We start from the raw sequence: 15,884 nt of genomic DNA, 5'->3' as shown, positions 1-15,884 counted from the left end.
AAAACTAGACTTTCCTTCATCTTTCCAGTCTTCTGACACTTTGCTCTTCATCACAAACTCTTCAATCCAATGATATGACATGTCACATTTTGGCTCCTGACATTTTCTATGGCTGTCTTCCATACCTCAAATGCTTCCTCTTCTCATCTCTGACTCCTGGTATCCTTAGGTTCTTTGGATGTCTTCAAATCTCAGCTTAAATTACACCTTGGAAGCTTTTTCCAATCATTCTTAATTCAAAAGCATTAATTATTTCCTATTTCTCTGGAATATAGCTTGCTTCTACAAATATGTTGGAACAATGTGTAATGGGGAAGTGTCCCAGAGGGATATACAATGTTTTAACCTACCTAGGAACTCTTCAGGACCAATTAAGAACCACTTTGGTTATAGAAACAAAGTTTATTTTAACAAAAGGGATAAGGGGACCTGGTAAATATGAACCTAATACTCTTTAAACTACCCCACCAGCTCCTAAGTCTGCTGTAAAAGGAGAGCCTTCTGTTCTTCTTTAGGCCTCACTTACACCTTCTTATGCTATCTAAAACCATTTCCCAGACTATCTGACATAACCCTACTCTTCCCACTAGTAATAAAGAAAGAAAGGGAAAACCTCTGTGTTTGGCTGCTCTAATAAGGAACTCAAAGTTATAGATGGAAAGCTTTGAATTATCTTAACTAATAGGAATTCCAATAGATGGGTCACTGACAGATAAAGACAGGAACATTTGTTTTTTCCAAGTAAACCCTCTACCTTGATGCCAAAGATTTTCTCCACGAAAATCCTGACTTTTCAGGGAGAATCTTTTAGAGCAAACCTCCTCCTTCAGTTTGAAACTGTAGGCAGAGACAAAACCCACTCCCAGCTCAAATGAAATCCAATAAGGAAGTGAAGTTCAGTTATTTTCAATTTTACACTCCCACAATTCCTTCCTACCCAGAATCTTTTCCCAGGGCTTATCTCAAAATTCCCTTCTTTCCACTAATCCTAGAAAACCAGTCTTATCCCTAACTTTTATACCAACAAATGTCTCTCCCAATAGATTGTAATATTCTCCTCAAGAAGAGAGAATGTCTTTGGCCTCTTTGTGTATTCACAGCACTTAGCACAATGTCTGGAACACAGTAGGTGCTTAATAAATGTTTGCGGGCTATTAAGATCCGGGATTATATCTCTATAATATTCTAAGATTGGAATTATTGGTCAATACATAATTGTGTTCTTCAAATTTGGAAAATCCCTTCCATTGTTCTTGTGGCTTATGATGAATCTCTCCCAAGATGCAGTATTACCCATAACCTTCCCAGCTATACACACACATCTCCACTCAGACTTTTCTGTTCAAAGTTCCATTCTCTAAGAACCTTCAATTGGGCCAGACTTATCCTGAATATAGATTATTTGTTGATATTTGTTTGCATGTTGTCTCTCCCATTCCATTGTGAGAAGCTTGAGGGCAGGGATCGTCTTTTCCTTTTTGCATTCCCTGGATTTAACAGTGTCTGGCACATAGTAGGTCCTTACTATGATTAAGATGATTAGAACAAACCTGATAACTTCATCCCAAGAAAGGTGTCAGTGGCGTATTATCTCCTTTTAATGCATTGAAATACCCCTTAGTCTATTTTCTTGATTCCTCTAGAAATCATTTGCTGATTCCTTAGCTTCCTTTGTTGCACGATTGCCAATAAGTATGATTTTTATTACACTGAACTATATTCTGCAAAGGGAAAAGATAAATGAAGTATACTCAGGAATGTAAATATGCTCTATTAGTGTCTCACAAATTTTCTCCTGCTACAGTGTATGCTCTTGTTGCCACATAGCTCTTTAATTCTTATAAACCCGACTCTTCCTGTTAAAATTGTGGATGTTCAATGTAGCTTTTCTTTTTAGTGTCTGAATATTAGCAGTTAACCTCGAGCTATGCATGGGAAGATACAGTCAGTGCACTCCAGCTGCAAGTAAGTACGCAGATAATGCAACTCATATAAAATTCACAAGATGACTAATAGAGCTAGGAGATATGAATGAAACCCTGTGGCTTTCTTTACATGGTAAACATCTTCACTGAAAAAAATATTGAAAAGCTTCACAGAAGAAGGAGATTTTCAGGAGGGATTTGAAAGAGATTTTGGTCACTTAGCTGACAAAACCAAGGAGATTGGCAGGCACGGGGAGAACACACAGAGATGAGAGAGGAACAAGAAACAGCTGTAAGGATGCTTACCTTGGCAAAGAGAAAGAAACAAAATGAAGAGGGGTAGAAATAAGAAACAAATAATAGGGAATGATAAGAGATACAGAGCCTAGAAGGATAAAAATTATAAATATGTTTTAAAAAATCTCGTAGGGGCACAAAGAACTCAAAGGAAGTACATACATTTAGTAGAAAAGGGAATGGTTTAAGAATGAGGTCAAAGAAGCAGTGGTGGTACTAATTAGGAATACTAGAAGGTCAGAGAAAGTCTAGATCTGAATGGACAATTTTAGCTATAGGACACAGAATTCATTTATACAGATTCAGTAGGAATAGGCCAAAACTTAGGTCATGATTTCAGTTTGGATTCTATTCATGACTCTCTCTATTTTTTTCTTTTACAATACAGAAGGCTCCCTGCCCTGTAAATACTATCTACATCTGAATTTCTCAAATGGGAAATATTCTCAACCCTTGTATCCCCTTCCTCTGATTGGTATGTTTCTCCTATGATCTCCATTTTAAGAAAAATACCCAGGTCAGTCATGTTGATTTCTCTATATGCTTCAGATCTCCAGGATTTGATCCTGGGTGATCAAATGAGATGTTATTATTGCTGTTTTGTCGTTGTATTGTCATTTCAGTCATGTCCAACTCTTCCTAATTCCATTTGGGATTTTCTTGGTAAAGATACTAGAGTCATTTGCCATTTCTTTCTCCAGTTCATTTTATAGGTGAGGAAGCTAAGACAAACAGGATAAAGCTTTACCCAGGTTCAACCATCTAGTAAATATCTAAGGTCAGATTTGAAATTAGGAAGATGAGTCTTTCTGACTCCACTTCACCACCTAATTTCCCCTAAAATTGGGCTACCTAGATCTAAACCAGAGTCAAGCGTCTGAACTACTCAGATAATAATGGGATCTTCCATTGTTCACCCAAATCAGACAGCTTTGAATGTACTAAAAGCTTTTATTTCTCCAGTCTGGGCTACCTTCAAGATTCTTAATGAACATAGTACCAGTTACCTAGAAAAAAAAGCAACAGGACCTGAAGTAATATAATTCAGGCAAAAATAATACTTAAACATTCCCTCAGTGTCATACCAATGATATAACCCCAAATTATTTCATAGAGTTAGAAAAAATAGCAATAAAATCCATCTGGAAGAACAAAAGCGCAACAATATCAAAGGAATTAATGAAACAAATATGAAGGAAGGAGGCCTAACCATACCAGATTCCAAACCAAAGCAGTAGTCATCAAAACATTTTGGTACTGGCTAAGAAATAGAATAGTGGATCAATAAAATAGATTAGGTTAGCAACACACAGTAGTTGATGTCCATAACAACTTAGTGTTCAACAAACCAAAGGTTCATTCTTTTGGATAAATAACTCACTATTTGGTTTTGAACAATGATACATGTAATACCCAGTGGAATGGCTGCAATTAATTTGGAGAAATCTGGAAAAGTAGGGCTGGATAAACTGTGCCAAGTATTAAAAACACCTGTCAGTAACATACCAACTCCTGTGAGTTATGTAAACTCTATTCAGAGCTCATATACTTTGTTAACTTCCTTCTCAGTCTTCACATGCCATAGCCCTTCACTATCTTCCCTCAGCTGAAATTATTCTCTTCCTTCTCAAACTCTAAGACCATTTTCTCATCTTAGTTCACATGTCACCCCATACATATTGGATATTTTCCTTATGTGTTTTAAGCCTACATTTAATATAGTCTAACAGTTCCAGTGTTTTGAAAAATGAAACAAGCATTCATGAGCCATAAAACTTCATTAAAATTACTTGATTAGGTAAATATTAAAATCATACAATCTAAGAATAAAAAAGATATTATAATACTACTCTCCTTCCTAAGCTACTAGAATAAGTATTCAATGACCTATGATGAGCTCTCCATATGGTTTAAGTCACCAGGTTCAGGGGAAGGGGTAGAGCCAACAACCTGTAATATGACTACTCAACACAATACCTTAAAAAATTCTAGTAGCTCACTAAAACACATTATATCTCATCTGTAAGGAAATTTTCTGAGGACAGATATTAACCACGAGTGAAAGAAGAGAGAGGCATGGATGGGAACCTCAAGATTTGGGTACTTGAGGTTACAGAGGACCTTCTTCCCTAAAAAAACCTTACTCACATCAGGGTCCCTTCGTTCTTACAAAGATAATCTGACTCTTTTTATTTACTAAAGATGAATTTAATAACAAGTTTAAATTGGGAAGGTATCAGGGTAGAGGGAATAGGGGTTTCCCTATACTTTGCCACAGATTGGTTTGAGTCTTTCTCAGCTTTTGAGATGAGATCAGGCCTCATAGGCTGGTGGAGGAATATTTCTTTTATTCCTGTCTATGCTATATCTGTGCTAGCTTTTTTAAGTTTAAAGTTTTAGCAGTAGACAGCAAGAAGAAGAAAATATTCTGACCTTCAGAGCTGGTTGGGCCTGTCTCTTCAGGCTAGTGCCCTAAAGACCAGCCTTAAGTTCAAGCTACTCCCCTTAAATCCATTTTTTGATGATATAATCCAGGGGACTCCATGTAGAGCACACAGTTAGGAAAAAACCAGGAATAGAAGTACTTCTTTCCCAAGTTAGGGAGAGAGCACTCCTTCCAGGCCAAGGGCCAGGAAAGAGTAACCCTCAAGAGCAACTATCACTCTCCAAGTCACCCCTCCCCTCTCCAACTATCTTTGCTGTCCAACAATCTTCACTCTAACATTCCAACTACTGTCTCCTCCACCTCTGTGACAGAAATGCCAATGCTTGATTCAGTTTTCCTTTCCATATAGCTTGTTTAACAACATCCCCTAAGATTTCTAAGTAAACTTTTTCTATTTGAAACATTTCCAAATAATCTTAAAAATTATAAATAGGGACTGAAACAAGCTATAATTTTATTTCAGCCTATAAATCTATAAATTGTGACACAGTAGGAATGTGATATTAAGGATAGTTCATAAGTTGTTGTTTTTTTCTGTAATTAAACATTTGTGATTGCCGGGCACAGTAACAGATAAATGAAATCCCTTGAAAGACTAGTGAGGTTTCCCACATTGTTATTTTTGGCCATCATAGGCCTAGACCATTTCAATTGAAATAATGGAGGGATCTTAGGTCTTTTATGTCACGTGTAGCAGGACCTTATACGACAATGATATTAATCCCACAATCATGCTATTTCAGTGTTACCAGGCCTGCCATACAAAACACACTATCCCTTCCCAAGATTCTCACAAGAGGTATGTCACTAAATTCTGGCCATTCAGCAACCTCTAGTAAGGGATAAATCACTTTTTTCATGAGGAATTGATTCAAAGATGACTTAATCTTTGGAAAATTCATCATCCTCCAGAGACTAAAATATCATCAAAACATGCAAATGATTGCCTTTTTTCAAGTAAATTCCTTCTCATTATGATTAGAAAAAAAATATTTAACCTCCAAAGTAACAAAAAGCAAAGTGCCTCCCAACAATTCCAATCTATGTTCCACACAATCCTTTCTGCCCAAAGCATCCTAGGAAAAAGAGAACTTTCCAATTAAGTAGTATCTGCCCACACTTAGAGGATGAGATAAAGAAAGACTAGAGTGAATCAAACAGGACAATACAAAAATAGTTCATTCAGGTCAAGCCCTCTTAAAGAGTGAGCCCCCCAAAATGGTGGAAATGAGTTCTTCTTTAGATAATTTTGAATTATCAAAAACATAGTATTTGTAGGATAGGGCATTGAACCGCAGCATTCAGAGTGTGATGACAAAGCTGTTGTATTAAAAGTTCATTCCACATATCCTCACTACTGGCTACCTGGGAATAGTATAGAGAATGAAAAACTTAGTGAATATAGTTACTATGGGCCCAATCCCAAACCTACTTTGCAGTAAAATGGGTCATTGCCTCATCAAAGGTAATCATAAAAGAAAGAAGAATGTGTTCTCTAGGGGCCTTTATCATGGCTGCTGAGGTGGTAGACTTACCAGGTACTGTAGCCCATATCCTGAATAGGTTTTTAATTATAATGAGGGCAATTTCTTTACCCTTTGATGAAGGATGAGGGTCAATATAATCAAACTGACAAATGAAAAAAAAAATCAAGAACCATGTGGGATCATTTCATATTGAACCTTCAAAGGTAGATGTTCTCAATGAACACTGTTATACAGAAGGTGCTAGATCATACTTAGTTAAGGTAAATAAATGATGCCATATCCACCATGTTTCATCAGCATACCCCCATTATCAGATTCATGATGTACCCAATATCCAATAGAATTTTCTTCTGTTCACTCTCCTATTCCTTTTCTATCATAAAAGAAAGACATTATCTCATCTAGATCTTCTGCCACTGTAGTCTCATTCAGCCGAGTCAGCATTTACATAATCAATATAATATTAGACATCAGTGGATTCGAGAAGCAGGACTTCATTCAGGTCTATGTCAATTAAATTGTTTCAATACAAAGGGAAGTATGAAGTATTCTGAGGAAGGACAATGAAAAGACACTAAACTACTACTTCCCTTATCTCCCTTGATATTCTTGATTTTTTTGTTCTTTCAGATGAACTTTGTTATACTTTTTTTTCTAATTTTATAAAAAAGTTATATTGGTAGTTTAATAGGCATGGCACTGATTAAGTAAAACTAATTTGGGAAGGATTGTCATTTTTATTATATTAGGCCATCCTACCCATGAGCAATTAATGTTTTTTCCAATTATTTAGATCCAGTTTTAATTGTGTGAAAAGTGTTTTCTAGTTGTGATCATCTGATTCCTGTGTTTGTCTTTGTAGATAGATTCTTAAATATTTTATATTGAGTAAAGTGATTTTAAATGGAGTTTCCCTTTCTAACTAACCCCCATTGCTCAGTTTTGTTGGAAATATATAGAAATGCTGATGATTTATATGGGTTTCTTTTGTACCCTGCAACTCTGCTAAAGTTATTAATTATTTCTATTAGCCTTTTAGTTGATTTTCTAGGATTCTTTAACTATACCATCATACTTAGTTAAGTATGCAAAAAGTGATAACTTGTCCCCATTGCAGATGATAATTGCTTATGGTTTAAAATATATACTTTTATTATTTTGAGGAAGGGCCCTTCTATTACTATACTTTCTAGTTTCTGTTTTCAATAGGAATAGGTGTATTTTGTCAAAGGCTTTTTCTGCATCTATTGAGATAATCATGTGATTTCTGTTGGCTTGATTATTGATATAGTTGGTTTTCCTGCATTTTTTTTTTTACTTTAGATGATGCACAATAAATTCTGCTACAGCCTTTTACTTTTAATCTGTGTGTTACCCTGCCTCAAAAGTGTGTCTTGTAAACAACATATTGTAGGATTCTGTTTTTTAATCCACTCTGCTATCCATTTCAATTTTATAGGTGACTTCATCCCATTCACGAATTCAGTGTTATGATTACTGTGAATTGCCTCTATCATATTATCCCTTTTGAATCCTGCTCTATTCCCTTTTATTCTGTTCTTCCTCACCAGTATTTTGATTTTTGTGACCCCCCACTTCCCCCAGCCTCCAATTACTCCCTCTTCCCTTGTCTTATTCCCCTTCTACTTCTCTGTAAGGTAAGATAGAATTCTATACCCCACCAAGGATACTTGGTTTTACCTCTCTGAACCAGTTAAAATGAGAGTAAAGTTTAAGCATCGCCTGTTGCCACCCTTATCTTCCTCTCTCTGTAATGAATTTTCACACCACTTTATATTATTTACCCCTTTCTATTTCTCACTTCCCTTTCCTCTCAGAGCAACCCTCTCTTTTACCCCTTGATTTTTTTATATATCATTCATATGCATACATATCATATATACATATCATTTCATATCATATTTCACCATATTTACATATATATCATATCATCATAATCAACTTACTTTGCCACCCACTTTCAGAATAAATTCCTTCTATCTTCTCTATAATGAAAGTAATTTTTGAGAATTACAGAAATCATTTTTCTATGTAGACATATAAACATTTGGACCTTAAGGAGTCTTTTATATTTTTTCTTTCTTAGTTACCTTTTTGGTCTTCTCTTGTGTCTCATGTTTGGACTTCAAATTTTTTGTTTAGGTCTAGCTTATTCCTCAGGAATGCTTCGAAATCTATCTTATTAAATGTCCATTTTTTCCCCTGAAAGAATATACTCAGTTTTGCTGGATAGGTAATTCTGAGTTGTAAACACAAATGTTTTGCCTTCCCGAATACTATATTCCATGTCTTTTGATCCTTTAATGTAGAAGCCCCTCAGTTCTATGTGATCCTGATTGTACCTCAAATGGTATTGGATTGTTTTTTCTGGCTGTTTGGAGAATTTTTTCCTTAGTTTGGTGTCTCTGGATTTAGCTACTACATTCTTGGAAGTTTTCATTTGAGGATTTCTTTCTAGAGGTGACCTGTAAATTCTTTCAATTTCAATTTTATTTTCATGTTTGAAGATCTCTGGGAAGTTTTTTTGATCATTTCTAGTAACATGATGTCCATAGTTTTTTCTTGATCATGGCATCCAGGTAGTCCAATAATTCTCAGACTGTCTCTCCTAAATCTATTTTTTATGTCAGTTGTTTTTTCAGTAAGGTATTTCATGTTTTCCTCTGTTATTTCATTCTTCTGATTCTGCCTTATTATTTTTTTACATTTCAATGAAATCATTAGTTTCTAGATGGTTAATTCTGACTTTTAAGACCTGATTTTCCTCTGTAAGTTTTTGGTTCTCCTTTTTCAATTGACCCATTTCTTCTTCTTTTTTTTAATTTTATTTAGTCAATTTAGAACATTATTCCTTGGTTACAAGAATCATATTCTTTCCCTCCCTCTCCTCCCCCCCTTCCCATAGACAATGTGCAATTCCACTGAGTATTACATGTGTCCTTGATTAGAATCTATTTCCATGTTGTTGATGTTTGCACTAGGATGATCATTTAGAGTCTATATCCCCAATGGTATCCCTTCAATCCATGTGATCAAGCAGTTGTTTTTCTTCGGTGTTTCTATTCCCACAGTTTTTCCTCTGAATGTGCATAGTGGTTTTTCTCAAAGATTCCTCCAAGTTGTTCAGGATCACTGCATTGCCACTAATGACAAAGTCCATTACATTCTATTGTTCCACAGTGTATCAGTCTCAGTGTACAATATTCTCCTGGTTCTGCTCTTCTTACTCTGCATCACTTCCTGGAGGTCATTCCAGTTCCCATGGAATTCCTCCACTTTATTATTCCTTTTAGCACAATAGTGTTCCATCACCAACAGATACCACAATTTGTTCAGCCATTCATTTTCCAATTTTTTGCCGTCACAAAGAGCGCAACTATGAATATTTTTGTACATGTCTTTTTCCTTATTATCTCTTTGGGGTACAAATCCAGCAGTGTTATGGCTGGATCAAAGGGCAGGCAGTCTTTTATCGCTCTTTTGGTATAGTTCCAAATTGCCCTATAGAATGGTTGGATCAATTCACAACTTCACCAGAAGCACATTAATGTCCCAACCTTGTCACATCCCCTCCAGCATTCATTACTTTCCATAGCTGTCATGTTAGCCAATCTGCTAGGTGTGAGGTGATACCTCAGAGTTGTTTTCTTTTGCATCTTTCTGATTATAAGAGATTTAGAACACTTTTTCATGTGGTTATTAATAGTTTTGATTTCTGTAACTGAAAATGGACTATTCATCTCCCTTGCCCATTTATCAATTGGAGAGTGGCTTGATTTTTTTTTTGTACAACTGATTTAGCTCTTTATGAATTTGAGTAATTAGACCTTTGTCAGAGGTTTTTGTTATGAAGATTGTTTCCCAATTTGTTGCTTCCCTTCTAATTTTGGTTGCATTGATTTTGTTTGTACAAAAACTTTTATATTTGATGTAATCAAAATTATTTATTTTACATTTTGTGATTTTTTCTAACTCTTTCTTGGTCTGACCCATTTCTTTCCTTCCTCCTTATATCACATTCATTTCTTTTCCCCACTTTTCCTCTGCCTCTCTTAATTGGTTTTTGAAATCTTTTTTGAGCTCTTCTAGAATCTGTGTCCAATTCATGTTTTTCTTTTGGACTTTGTGTAGATTTGGTTTACTTTTACTGTCCCCTTCTGTGTCTGTACCTTGCTCTTTGTCTCCATAAAAATTCTTTAGGGTTAGGTGCTTTTTTGTTGTTTTCTCATTTTTCCTATCTAATTATAGGTAGGCTCTGTTTTCTAGGGAGTTAAGGTACCCTCTTAAACTGTAGTCATTCCTTGATGCTATTTTCTCAGCTTATTTTCTGAGTTTTTACCAGTTTCAGTTCTTGGAGGATAATGTGATGGTCTGAGGGCTGAGAACTCTGAAAGCCCCCTACCCATGCTGATTCAAATGACCCTTGAGATCCTGATAGCTCAAAGATTATTGTAAACTTTTGTTCTTACTTTGATCTTGATTAGATCTGGAACCACTTAAATTGTAGCCTTGGATTTAGGTGTAAGTTTTTGTGTACTTGTTCTAATTGATTGCCCTGTCTTAGAGTTCTGCCCTGAGCTTTAGGCAAAAAAGATCCATGCAGTATTCACCCTTAGTTCTATCAGCCACCCCAAACTGTGAACTATGTTCTCATCCTAAGCCCAGACTGAAACTCCTGGGTTCACTCTGGGCTCACACAGGTCAGCCCTCTTCAGCCCAGGCTGCCCTGGGCTGGGAATCTTGACTTATCCACAGGTTTAAAATTTCAGGGGGTGTGGATTTGTTTGAACCACTATTTGTCCAGGCAGGATCTCAGGACCTGAATTTTAGGTTGGACTTAGGTTTCTAACCTGGGGCAGAAGGTTAGAATGGGGTGAGGGTGTGTGGCTTGCTTTTGGCTTGCTCTTCCTTCCTTGCTACAGCCTCTTTGATAACTCTGCTCCCCTCTTATCACAGTGCCCCAGATGTTCTCTAGCTATCATTTGGGTTTTTCTTTTCTTGAAAGTTATTTCATTCTGTCTCCTCATTGGTTCTTTCACTCCTATATGTGTTTTGTGCCGATATTTAAATGTGTTGGAGAGGATTCTCATGGTGACATTGGAGTGGCTCTAGTTTACTCCACTATTTTGGTTCTGCCTCTGGAAGTCCTAATCTGCTGCTTCCCAAGTAAAAGAAAACTAGAGGTCTTAGTCATAGGGTTGGAGAAGGCACTGGTAAGGTCAGTAACACCATACTGCTTATCTAGGGACTGGAATTTCTTATTCACCAGGCTGCAAGATCAGTTAGGCTATTGTAATAGTCAATCTGACATTATTCAACTCCTAATAATTCACTTTTCTTTTCTACGTGCTATCAATTTTTCTTCACTATCCACAAAAGGGAAATTACATAATAGAATAAATTATGGGATCCATCATAAAAACAAAAAGAAAAGAAAAAGCACCAGCTCATAGTACCAAATATTATAGGTTAAAGCTAAATTTTACTTTTGACCAGCAAGTTCAACTTATTTTTGATTTGTTTCTAAAGTAACAAGGATTTGTGAGTTAAAAATCCAATTAAAAATGACTTTAATAATTAAAGACTAAAAAAACATAAATATAAAAGGTTTGTAAAATAAAACTTCTATAGTTGCCAGATCAAGGACTCACTTCAAAGTACCAAGTATACATTGTGGCCGCCATATCCTCAGGGAATATGTTCCAAGATTTATGTTGGATTGCTGAAACTTCAGATATAAGAGGAACTGTTGACGCCACATACAATATGATTTTCTTGTCTATACATATGTATAATAAACTTTAATACATTAAACACACTGTGACATTACTGACATTAAATACAATAATAATAAAGTATAATGTAAATTACTATACAGTACTATACTCTTGATATTGGTTTGTATAGATATTCAAGAAATACTAGCACCTCTAATCTGGGGCTTGATGAACTCTTTTCAGGACTGCTCACTCACCTTTGGTGTCCACCTGACACTCAACTCTTGCCTGTAGCTCCAAGAAGGTATAGCATATGCAAAGGCCCAAGTAGGTAAAACCATCTTGGCAGGTGAACCAAACCAGGTTGAGGGTAACCAATGGGCCACAAACCCATTGGTGAGTTAGAGGGTTGTCTATCCCAGGCATATAAAAGCCAGTGGAATGTGTGAATGAGAATTGAAGCAGGCACTGTGGAGCACTTAGAGCTTGGTGAGCTCTCCAAGATGCCAAGGTCATGCACTGCACCCCAGGCCATCACCAATCATTCTGACTTTTGTCTTGCAATTGGATTTCAAAGGCTCTGGAAAAAAAGAGTGCGGCTGATAACTTTGTGCTTCTCACTTAAATCTCACTTAAATCCAGTTCGTGCACAAGACAAGACATTACTCTATGATGCTATTCATCCTCTTTGAAAATAAAATACAAACAACTCTTGTTCTCTGTCTCTTAAAGAGGCTGGGCAAATAGACTTCACCATGTTATAACCTGGACTCACCTAATGAGTGGCTTGAAACAGGATTGTTTGTTTGTTTTCTGGAATTATCCAAATTCTACAATTTAAAAAAAAAATTTTCCATGGTTACCCATGGGTAGCTAAGTCAGCAAAAATCTAATCAGTGGATACTGGGACCCTACTGTATAATGCATATGAGAGAAATATGGCAAAGATAGAATTTTTAATACTCTATCATATGAACAAGTTGAATTTGGTATAAGAGTTCCTGTTAATGGAGCTACTTCCACACAGAAATTCAGTTTGCACAGTATATCTTCCCTACTTTTGATCAGATTGCTAATAAAGCAACAAAATATCATTATCACTCTGGTGATCTCTTTAATTGTGAAAGCCTTGGAGCTGTGTAGGTCATGGATGAGCACCTCATCATTCTCATAGGCCTGAAGCCTTTTTTGTTCATTGTCCAGGAATAAAGGCAGCTGTACCTAAAAGCCCTTTCCAAGTCAAGGTACGACTTTTGTGGTGCATAGAAAACAACAATCCTTGTATATTTTTTTAACCTAAAATCCTTTATAGGGTAGCAGAGAAACAAGTGCTTGTGGAGTGATATTACATCCCATTGTCCCAAGCTGGCATACTGCAAAGGGGAGTGATGTTACTCTAGTTGCTTGAGGGACTCAGTTTTAAGTGTTCAAACAAGTGGTAAGCATGGCTCAAGAAAAGTTGGGAGTTTCTTGTGAAGTAACTTACTTAAAGATTATTTGTAAGTCAGTGGCCCAAACCGGGTGATTTCTGAACAGTCATGAGGCCTTGTTTCAGAGATCAATTCTACATTTCAGGAAGAATGTTTCTTGAATCTTGTGGCACCAATGCCAAAGTGTGTGGATATGATACACCATTTCTCACATTTCTGAAATATTTATATTAATAACAAATGGAAATGGTATGATTCCCTTCAAAATTATCAATTATTGATTGACTGGAGATTAGAAGAATAGAACCAGACATGAAAGTCTTGATGAACTTTGGTATTTACTCAAACTTGTCTTTTCTTTACATGGACTTCATATAAAACTATTTAAAAACTATTTATCCAGGTATTGGTCAATAAGAAGCTAAAACTCAGAATCCACATTATTAGCACATACAAAAAGAAGTGAAGAGTTTAAGATGGGTATTATAAAATTTTCCAAATACTATAAATACTATTAAGATTGAATAAACTTGCTTATTTACATCTTTAAGTTACTTCTGTGTTAATAGGCGATGTGGGACTCTCTTCAAAAAAATGTGTTCAGCTCGCCAGGTTTTTGTCCCCAGTGTTGTTTCTGGTGAAATCCATATTTGCATATTCCCAAAATTGTAAAGCATAAATTGGTTATTTGGTTGTCATAATAAAAATGAAACGTTGGGGGAAAAATAATAACCTGAGAACTTTACTGGACACAAGAGCTGGAAAACTCCTGGATCCCCATCCTACCTCCAATTTCCTACTCCTAGTTGACTATATATATTTATTAATTAAGATATTGTGTGACTTTATACAGTTAATCCTTATTTAATAAGTAATTAGTACCTACTTGGGGAGGTAGGGGGCACAATGGATAGAGTACTATACCTAGATTCAGGAAGACTTCTCAGACTTTTACTAGCTTTGTAAACCTGGGCAAATCATTTAACCCTGTTTGCCTCAGTTTCCTCATCTATAAAAATGAGCTTGAGAAAGAAAGAGTAAACAATGTCAATATCTTTGATAAGAAAACCCTAAATGGGATCATGAAGAGTTAGACATGATTGAAAAACTGAACAATAATACATGATTAATACATGTAGATGCTTCTGGGCCTCAATTTCCTCAACTGTCAAAAAAACTAGATGACCCCTCAGTCACCATCAAGCTCTAGATCAATGGAATGTTTGTTAGATAAAATTACTCTTCTAATATTAAACCTCTTAGATTACCCATTTGATTGCATCTGAAGGCATCATATTCTGGATGCTTCTATAGACTTTTTTTGATCCAGACAGTACCTTTTGCTTCTGTCCACCCTATATCCCTAGAAACCAACCCCAATTTGATATGACCTGTTTACCATTTCAGGGTCTTGCCATAGTATATACCTCCAGTTTTTCTTTCCCTACCACCAAAACTGTAGGCTTTTTCATGCATTATAAAATATGTTTATCCCTAGCCTACATCAGGACCTATCTGAGATCTACCCATGGACAGGGCAAGAATGAATAGTGTCACCCAAATAATCAATCATTCATTCAACAAGCATTTTTCAAGTCCTTGGTGCTGTGATAAAGACTAGGAAGGCAAACAAAACGAAAACAGTCCCTGGGAGAGACAACATGTACATACAGAGTGGGTATGGAAGGAAGAAAGTCAAAGAATGGTTATCTGTAGTCACTTAAGGAAGAGGACAGGCAGTCTAAACCCTTACAAGTCTTTCTTCCCCTGGAGTTCATATTTATTTGCCATTTCTACATTTTAAAAATGTCTTTAAAATTTCTTTTTTCATTGCTCAAATTTAAATATATCAGTATTGATATCTGTATATATTTAAAAAGAACACAAAGCCCAGAGGAGAATTTTTCAATGTAGAGATGCTAAATATATAATAATATTTTGTAATATAAATATGTATTTATTTATATCCTAAAGGACTGAAAAATTAGCAAGTGTGACTTCTGACCTAGGCTTGCTGCTTATTATTAGATTCAGCAGTGCTAAGTACAACTTATAAGCATGGACTTTATACAGTTCGGCTTTTGGCCCCTAATTATGTGTGTCTGTCATAAAGTTGATTAGGGGAAGAAATCAGTAATCATCTGGGGTCTTTTGGGATCCAAAGCTATGCATAGACTATTCTTGAAACCATGGCATCCAGATGTACATTTTCTACGTAGCTCCAGAGAGAGGGTCACAAATGACTGGAAGTTTTGGGTAGTATATATTGGGTAGCTCTGGAGTTGGAGCAAGGAAAAATCAAGTTTGAATTCTTCCTTGGATACTTCTGAGATCTATGTTGCTGGGAAATCCACTTAAGAGTTCATAGACTCAGTTTCCTTAATTGTAAAACAACACAGCGATGTAAGGCTCCAAAAATATGCAAAATAATTTTCAAATTTTAAAGTTCTACATAGTGAGAATTATTGTTATCATCATTATTATTTTATCATTGTATAAAGCTTCTATTTGTCTATAGACAAAGAGGATTGTTAACTTTTTGAAGTTTTTCTTTCATGACT

General features: G+C 35.9%; 1 pseudogene; it reads left to right on the top strand.

Annotated features, from left to right (window-relative positions):
* Positions 1-13,543, top strand: part of LOC103106159 (2-oxoisovalerate dehydrogenase subunit beta, mitochondrial-like) — a 97,266-nt pseudogene extending 83,723 nt beyond the window's left edge.
* The last annotated feature ends 2,341 nt before the right edge of the window (positions 13,544-15,884 follow it).

The sequence above is a fragment of the Monodelphis domestica genome, chromosome 5 (genome assembly GCF_027887165.1).
Source record: "Monodelphis domestica isolate mMonDom1 chromosome 5, mMonDom1.pri, whole genome shotgun sequence".
NCBI classification, from domain to species: domain Eukaryota; kingdom Metazoa; phylum Chordata; class Mammalia; order Didelphimorphia; family Didelphidae; genus Monodelphis; species Monodelphis domestica.
This window is presented reverse-complemented; position numbering and strand designations above follow the sequence as displayed.